Below are 8,576 nucleotides of genomic sequence, written 5' to 3'. Positions count from 1 at the left end.
ATCCTACACATGCAAATGCATTTCCAAGCAGACTTACTTTGAAAATAAAATACTTGTTTTTTGCTATCCCTTCTGCAAAAGGGGCTCTATCCCTCTCCCCCCAGAATGAGATTGTGCTGAACAAGCCAGGCGTTTAATTTTTGGAGGAAGAACCTTATGTGAATGATGAATGCTCCTGGGTTCAGACTACTAAGCTGGACCAGGAGAGATGTGATGACAACTCAAGAGCAAAAACTATGCTCTGCAAGGCTTGCTGCCATCTCTGGGTAGACATAAGTCAACTCTGAGACATACTGCTAGCCATTTGATAACACATATGTGAGAAATTCCCAGAATCTGTTACTATAACTTTTCCTGAGGAGCAGTCTTCAGATTGCCTGTTTGCCTTCAGGTTTATCAGACTGTTTGAAGAACTGACAGCAAGAATAGCTGCTTTTTTATCATTATTTTTCTTTTCAAATTGTTTCCTTAATCTTTTCTGAACTTCTTTTGGCTTTATACATTTTACGGTTACCACTGGTGAATTTCATGTAGAGAGCACTGGTTTAACTGCTTCTGTTCAGATCTATGGTAAACCTACCAGAAAGTCCCACTCTCCACTTTACCTTGAGTCAGAGCTTGCTTATAAAAATGCCTGCGTGGATTTACTCTTTGCATGCGTGAATTTATCTCCTAAGAGAGTTGATATGTGCCTTTGTGAGAAGGCTGGAAGACTTAGGCTTGTTGGGAAGATGGAAGGTCACCATAGGGCCCTGCAAAGAGCAGGGAGTGAATGCAGTTTGGCTTCTGCTGTGACAGATGGGCACACTGTAGGGATCTCAGGGCTCCTGCAGAGCTTGCAATGACCCAGAGAGCTTTGGAGGTGTGGCTGAAGCTTTGCCTAGAAGACATGCAGTGAGGGCAAAGTAGGCAGGGGGATTGTTTATAGTGGTATGTTTCTCCTTGGTATTTTTGAGGGATTTTTTTTTTTTTTATTCCTTCAAATAAAAAAGGTGACTGGCTTCATTTATTTCTGATGAAAACTCACCTTTTGGAATTTAATGATGTCTTTTTGGGGTGTTTGTCCCTAAAAACAGGACAAAAAACTTTCCTCTGTGGTATGTTTATAACAGAAAAATGACTCCATTTTATTCCTAGTATAAATTTATGTTCTGTAGAAGTAGACTTTGTAAGTGAGCTTATGCTGACCAGACAGTAAGTAGCAATAACTGCAAGAGGCAAAACTCTGTTGTACAAACGTCTTTGTTAACAATAGGGAAAATGTTATTGGTTTTGAAATGTTATTGTTTTGAGGGAAGAGTTTCAGTGTCTAATTGCTCCCTAAAATAATTGGGAGATGCATTGTCAGATTTGGGGTGTATTTCCCTATCTTATGAGTAGTGGTGACTTAGAGAATATCAGCATCTCTGGAAGAAGCTTCCTTTTAAAAAGAGGAGGGAGATGTTGTGAGTGGCACAGGACTTAATGGACCTAAATTTCTGGAAGAAAAAGGTAGGTATTAGGAAAACGTTCTCCAACACAAAAATACAGTGGATTAGATTTTCTGGTCAGGATCTGAGTCTCCGCGGCTGGTCTTTAATAGCAGGTCAGGCAAATATCGATCAGTTATGACCCTGGCAAAACCCCCGCGATGCCGGAGCTGGCTGCGTGACTGCTGAAGGCCGCCTCGTCAGGGCGGCTGAGGAGGCGCCAGAGGGGCCGGCAGCGCCCCCTGCCGGGCCCTGGGGAGCGTGAGGGGGCTGCACGTGGGGCACAGCAACCCCATGCAGCGCTACAGGCTCGGGGCAGAGTGGCTGGAAAGCTGTGCAGAGAAAAGGATCTGGGGGTGCTGATTGATGCTCGCCTGAACACGAGCCAGCAGTGTGCCCAGGTGGCCAAGAAGGCCAGCGGCATCCTGGCTTGTGTCAGGAATGGTGCAGCCAGCAGGAGCAGGGAGGTGATCGTCCCCCTGTGCTCTGCTCTGGTGAGGCCGCACCTCGAGCACTGTGTTCAGCTTTGGGCCCCTCACTACCAGAAGGACATCGAGGCCCTGGAGCGTGTCCAGAGAAGGGCTACGGAGATGGAGGTATTTAAAAGATGTTGAAATCATGGCACTAAGCTCTGCATCTAGGGGAGGGCTGGTTAGTGTTAGGTGTCGTGGTTCTGCTCGAGTGGGCAGCCGAGCTCCACCACAGCCGCTCTCTCACTCCCCCTCCTCAAAGAGGAATGGGGAGAAAATATGTGAAAAGGGCTCAAGGGTTGAGATAAGGACGAGAAAATCACGCAATAATTATTGTAATGGGCAAAACAGACTCGGCATAAGGAGATAGTAAGATTTATTGCTCATTACTAACAAGCTAGAGAAGTGAGAAACAAAGGAAAGAAACCAAAAGCACCTTCCCCCCCCATCCACCCTCTTCCACCTCCTCCCCCCGAGCGGCGCAGGGGAACAGGGGAATGAGGGTTATGGTCAGTCTACAGCACTTCTTCTCTGCCGCTCCTTCTCGGTCACTCTCGTCCCCTGTGCTGTGGGGTCCCACCCACGGGATGCAGTCCTTGATGAACTGATCCGGCGTGGGCTTCCCACAGGCAGCAGCTCTTCCAGAACTGCTCCAGATATGGGTCCGTACCATGGGGTCCATCCCTCAGGAGAAAACTGCTCCAAGCTGGGTCCCCCACGGGCAGCAGCTCCTGCCAGGTCACCTGCTCCTGCGTGGGCTCCTCTCCACGGGCTACAGGTCCGGCCCAGAATCTGCTCCGGCAGGGGTCTTCCACAGGCGGCAGCCTCCGCCGGTGCAGGGCCACCTGCTCCACCGTGGTCTCCTCCACGGGCTGCAGCGTGGAACCCTGCTCCACCGTGGTACTCCATGGGCTGCAGGGGGACATCCTGCTTCACCATGGGCCTCACCACAGGCCGCAGGGGACTTCTGCTCCGGCGCCTGGAGCACCTCTCCCCCTCCTTCTACACTGACCTTGGCATGTGCAAGGCTGTTCTCTCACTCCCTTGACTCTCCCGGCTGCTGTGTGGCGCAGCGTTTTTTCCCTGTCTTAAATATGCTCTCACAGAGGCGCAAAACAACATCGCTTATTGGCTCGGATCTGGAAAACAATGGGGCCCTTCCCAAACATGGGGCAGCTTCTAGATCTTTCTCACAGAAACCACCCCTATGGCTCCCTGCTACCAAAACCTTGCCACATAAACCCACTACATTAGGTCAGAGCTTGGACTAGGTGATTTGGGAGGTCTCTTCCAACCTAAATGATTCTGTGGAAGATTAAGTGATATGATTTTATAAGCTAAAGAACCGTTGAAAAGAGAAAGAGGTGGGTAAGCTTTTCAAATCAATGCTGAACAATTATAAAGCATTTTGATTATGGATGGGTTTGCATTGACCACTTGTCCCTTTTATGTATATGTTCTCATAGGGTTTTAGAAGCATCATCGTGCTTTGTGTGTTTTTGTTGTTTTTCTGTTTTGTTTTGTTTTTTTTCCCCCATAGGATCCCCTTCTCAGTCTGGGCAGAGAGTGCACTTGCCGAACTGGTGGTTGTTCACTGTTGGTTGTGCTTCTTAGAATCAGTCCCTGTATGTTTTCTACTGCACACTGTCTGTATCTTGCTCTGAAGGTAAGAAATGTTTTTATTCTGATGGCTACTTGAAATGGTTGCTTCTTAGAGTAAAACTTAATGTTAGTTGAGTCATCACTGTGCACTTCACTGTTCTCAGCTTCATCCTATAGCTGAGATTCAGTCATAGAGGGAGTCTGGCTAGAATCAGTAAAAAATACTAATTTATTGCCTCAATTAAATTATTTGGCTATATGAACTTTTGTTTGCCTCTGTGGTGTCAAGCTCCATTCTCTAGACAACAGCAGCAGCAGTTGTGCTTCCTGTTCCTTGACCAGGTGTCCAACCTGGACGGTCAGAGACATATCGTTACAGATAATGCAAAACTCCATGGTTGCTAAACATGATAAAGGTGAAAACTTAGTGTCTGGAGTTATTAACTTGGTGCTAGTCTTTTCATGTCACAAAGTGATAATTGTCTTAAGGCCAAAAAAAAAAAGACCTGTGATTCTGCTGTGCTTCATTTTCCTTATAGGTCTGAAATGTGTCTTGGTTATTGAGTGGGAAAGGGTAGTATTGTCGTGTGCTATTTCTTGGGTGGATATTCATAGCCCATGTGTCAGTACAGCAAAGTCATGGGCTCTGACTCAAAGTGTGAGGAATACATTTGAAATGTTTCTTGGTGTTAGTAATTTTCAGTACCAGTAATACTAGACTTGCTAACAAGTCTCTGCCAAGGGTTCACTACATGTTTTTTTTTTTTTCTGCTGTTAGTTACACTCTGCCAGGTGTTTGACTATATAGGAAGAAATGGTATTAGCACAGTGTACTGTGTAATTCATGAAATGGTGCCTTTTCTGATGCAAGACTGCAATTTCCCTTCCTACTATGCCTAGTCTCTGCTCAGTTGTTTCTTTGAACAGAACTTTTTCCACAAGCTATTGACCCATGCTTCATGTCTTGTGTTGTCTGTTGATTTCCTTGCACTTTCATGTGTCATCAGGGTTTGGTGCTCCCGCAGTTCGAGTTCTTGCACGATAATGAAAAACAACATAACTGCACTTTTCCTTTATTGGGATGGAGGCAGACACACTTTTCTGAGGTCCTGTTCAATAATGTTTTATGGAAAACTATGAAACATGGGCTGCTGAGAACAGTGGAGGTGTCCTCAGTGTAGCAACTAACAACTTTGACTTGGCAAATTTTGTAGAACTGCATGTCTGCAGACTTTTTCTACTTTTTAAACTGTTTCTGTCTTGGAGGAAGCTATATAAATGAGCCATCTCTTTACATGTGTGCACAGAGACAGCTGTGAAGATGCTGCAGATCATACTGTTTCATAGAGCCAAATGTGGAACATTCATACATCGGTGCATTCAGTGAAGCTATTGCTTTATTTTTTTGCTTTTTTTTTATTGCTTTACACTTGCAGTCCAGGACTATACTGCATGTGTTCTCATCAGTATATTCTGGGCTGCTTTAAAAGAAGTCTGCATCTTTGGTCCAATCTGTTGCATGTAAAGTTGAATCATGGGGCTGTGTAATCCTTAGTACGTCGGGTGTGTTATGCTGTCTAGGTTGTGGCTGAGATAGGGTTAGTTTTCTTCATAGTGGCTGGTACTGTGCTGTATTTTGGATTTAGGACAAAGATAATGTTGGTAACACACTATTTTAGTTGTGTAAGCATTGCTCAACAACTAAGTTGAGAACTATCCATCTTCTCATACTGCCCTGCCGGCGAGGAGGCTGGGGGTGCAGCAGGAGCTGGGATGGGACAGAACCAGGACAGCAGACCCAAACAGGCCAAAGGGATATTCCCTGCCATATGGGGTCACATTGAACAATGAAACTGGAGGGAGCTGGCTGGCAGGGATGCTGCTGGTTAGGGACTAGCTGGGTATTGGATAGCAGGTGGTGAGAAACTGCATTTTAAATCACTTTTTTGTATATTCTTTTTATTATTTATTATTTTCCTTTTTCTGTCATACTAAACTGTCTTTATCTCAACCATGAGTTTTACCTTGTTCCAGTTCTCTTCCCTATCCTGCTGGGTGGGTGTGGGTGGGAAGTGGCTGTCAGCTACCTGTTGGGTTAAACCATAAAGCATAGAGTGGCAAAACTGAGGTTTTACAAACAGTGTCACTGTGAACTAATTTGCATGGAGTTCCTGGCCTTTTAACCATCTCGGTTATGTAAAATACGAGTAAGTTCCCTTCTCTTAGTTTCTGGCAGCTAATTCATTTTCTTGCTGCTTTCCCGTGTTATTCCAGATCAGTGCAAAAGTTGCATCTTCTAGGAACGCTTTGTTCTGATCAACAGTGTGGAATGCAGAGGACCTGGAGCCAAAGCTGGGTATATTGAGAACAATGTGAAAGTGAGCAAAACCAGATTTCTGTTACCTTGACTTCTAGAGAGCTAACAATTGACTCCAGGACTTCAGAAAACCATTTCTGTTGTCTTCTGACACTTGTGAAATAGCTTCACAAGAGTCATTATCATTCAAGCATTTGACAGAGGTCTGATTTTCACTTGTAGCCTACTGATGCATGCAGCACAAAAGATGAATTTTCTGCTCAGCCAATCCCCAGCTTATTGTAGTAGAAAATTGTGCTTGGCATTATGTTGTTTCTTTTGATGTACATTACATGTTATATTTCTAGTGCTTGAATTAGGATTACAAATTTCCAGAGTTATGGGATGACAGCATAACCTTGGCCAGATGATCTTGAAAGTCTTTTCCAACCTTAATGATTCTATGAATTATTTTAAGATGGTGTGGCAGGTAATATAGGACCTGAATTTATATTTGGTAATTAAAAATAATAAAAAAGCATCTGTAAAATTTAATATGGACACGAATGTTACGACTTTGCAAATCATTGCAATGGAAAAATTCTCTTGCAAACCTTTTTATCCAAAGGCAACACTTAATTTCAGTGAGGATACCACTGCTGCTAAACGCGCCATTGTAGTTTTCTGTCTTACAGAATGATGGTAGCAGAAGGAAGTGGTTAAGGAAAAATAAATAAATTAATTTTTATTGTTGGCTTAGTTTCAATAATCTAGGAAGTTATTAATAACCGTGGCTGCTTGAATAATTTATAAGATGCATCTCAGTGTTTTTTCACATTAATTATTTGATCATTTCCACTGATTGTTGTTGTTTGTAATTACCATGGTGCCTAGAGGATCAAATTAAGATAAGGGTCTCTTACTCTTTATGCTAAGTAAATAGATGCATTTCTTTCCTAAAGAAGCTGCAATCTGAGCTGTTATGATAGAGAGGGGAAAGAAGATAAACAGTTGGCTCAGGGTCATAGCAAAGTCTCTGATGGAGAGAGTTAGCATCATTTAGGAGTCTTACTGCAACCCATTGTCTGTCAGGCCATAATTTATCTAACTGTTGATATGTGCACTCGTACTCTTTTCATACACGACGTGACAGGTTGTCAGGTATTTCTTCACTTTCGCTTCATCCATACCTGTTACCAAGCAAAGAAAGGCAGCTCAGATGTATCCCAGTCCTTAGTGCTGGAGTGATGGACTAGAGATTTGCCTGTAATACTCAGAATTGTAGTATTTAATGATACTGATAAGTATAGAAAGAGAAGTGGAATCCAGTTTCTTGCCAACAGAAATGAATATGAATTTGTAAAGGCTAGGATGTGAGAATATTTCATCACCTTTTTCCTGAAGCACTTATCGTCTCGCAGAGCTTGATCCTGAAGCCTGGATGCGGCGGGCTCAGCACATCGGGTGGATCTCAGGTTGGATGTAACACAACTCATTGTAGATTTCAGATTCATTTCAGTTCTTTCAACTGCCCTGATAAGAAATGCTGAAACTGTATAATTACATTTCTGTGGTTGGATATTACTTACTGTAATTTGTTATCTTGATGTAGTTTATGCACGGTGTTTGCCATCGTAGTTGCAGTTTGAGAACTCAATAAATTGTGATTGACTTATTCCCATTAAAAAAGTAATTTCAGAATAAGATCTTCTCTGTAGTGCTGTAATCGAAGATTGGAATATAATGAGAGCAAGTGATTGTTCTTCCGTACATTTCAACGTGCCAGTAAAACCAAAAGAAAATGGATGAAAACCACAAAATCATTCTCCACATTTTGGTTTAATGGAAAATTCAGAAAAATGTCTGTTTTCTGAAGTGGAGACAAGTGAGTTCAGTTGTATTCAAGACCAAAGAAGTAGGAATTGAATTAAAATATTTTAAGGATATAGTAATTTGCTTGAAGATCTAGAATATTGTACTGTTTTCTGCCTGTTAGTGTTAAAAACTGTTTCCAGTTGCCTGTTGATTGAGCCAGACTAAGGGAAGGATTTATCTTCCTTTGTAGCTGGATTTGGGTCTAAAGCAGTAAATCAGACTCTGCCAGTAGTCTTTGGGTAGACAATGTGTCAGAGGCTGATTCAACCTGCCTGATCTAGAAGGCAATATCTGAACAGAACTTTGGAGTACCTCTCTTTCTGCATTGGACTACCTTAGGTGAGAAAGTTGATCCTTGGGAAATGTAATACACAATAAATGTTTGTTCATTGTCTTTTGTATTATAAAAACAAGGAGTTCTGTTTGAGGAGCGGGAGTTGCAAAAGCTCCCTGCTGAAGTAAGGAGCTGTATAATGCTCGGCTAGACACTATGAAAATTCTTTTGCTTAATGTAACAAAAAAGAGAACCCCCTCCCCTTCTCTCCTTCTGCATCTCAGTTGCCTCTTTTGTTCAAAGACCCTGCTGCAAAGCTCATGGAACCATCTCCTGAGAAGTTGCTAACCTAGTGTCTCCACATCCTGCCTTCCTGTCTCATGCTGGGCCAACATGACCAAACAAAAAAAGAAGTTGAACCACAACACTGAGGAAGACTACAGCCTTCATCTTCACGACCACCAGAGGGACAGAGATGACCCCCTGGCAACAGTGCGCGCAGTCGCAGAACATACCAGGATGTGCTGCGTAATCCCGGAATTACCAAGGTATAAAAAGAGACTCCCCAGCCACCCAGCGCTGTTTTGCTT

At 43.2% G+C, this 8,576-nt stretch overlaps 1 long non-coding RNA gene across 1 annotated transcript; it reads left to right on the top strand.

Moving 5' to 3' along the window:
- The first annotated feature begins 3,480 nt into the window (after window positions 1-3,480).
- LOC311436222 lies at window positions 3,481-8,530 on the top strand. Its single transcript, XR_014692679.1, has 3 exons — window positions 3,481-3,605; window positions 5,816-8,051; window positions 8,290-8,530. It is a non-coding gene; the product is annotated as an uncharacterized lncRNA (long non-coding RNA).
- Window positions 8,531-8,576: the final 46 nt, after the last annotated feature.

The sequence above is a fragment of the Aythya ferina genome, assembly GCF_964211825.1.
Source record: "Aythya ferina genome assembly, chromosome: 4".
In the NCBI taxonomy this organism is placed as follows: domain Eukaryota; kingdom Metazoa; phylum Chordata; class Aves; order Anseriformes; family Anatidae; genus Aythya; species Aythya ferina.
The sequence above is the reverse complement of the archived record's forward strand: the minus strand, read 5'-3'. Positions and strand labels throughout refer to the sequence as shown.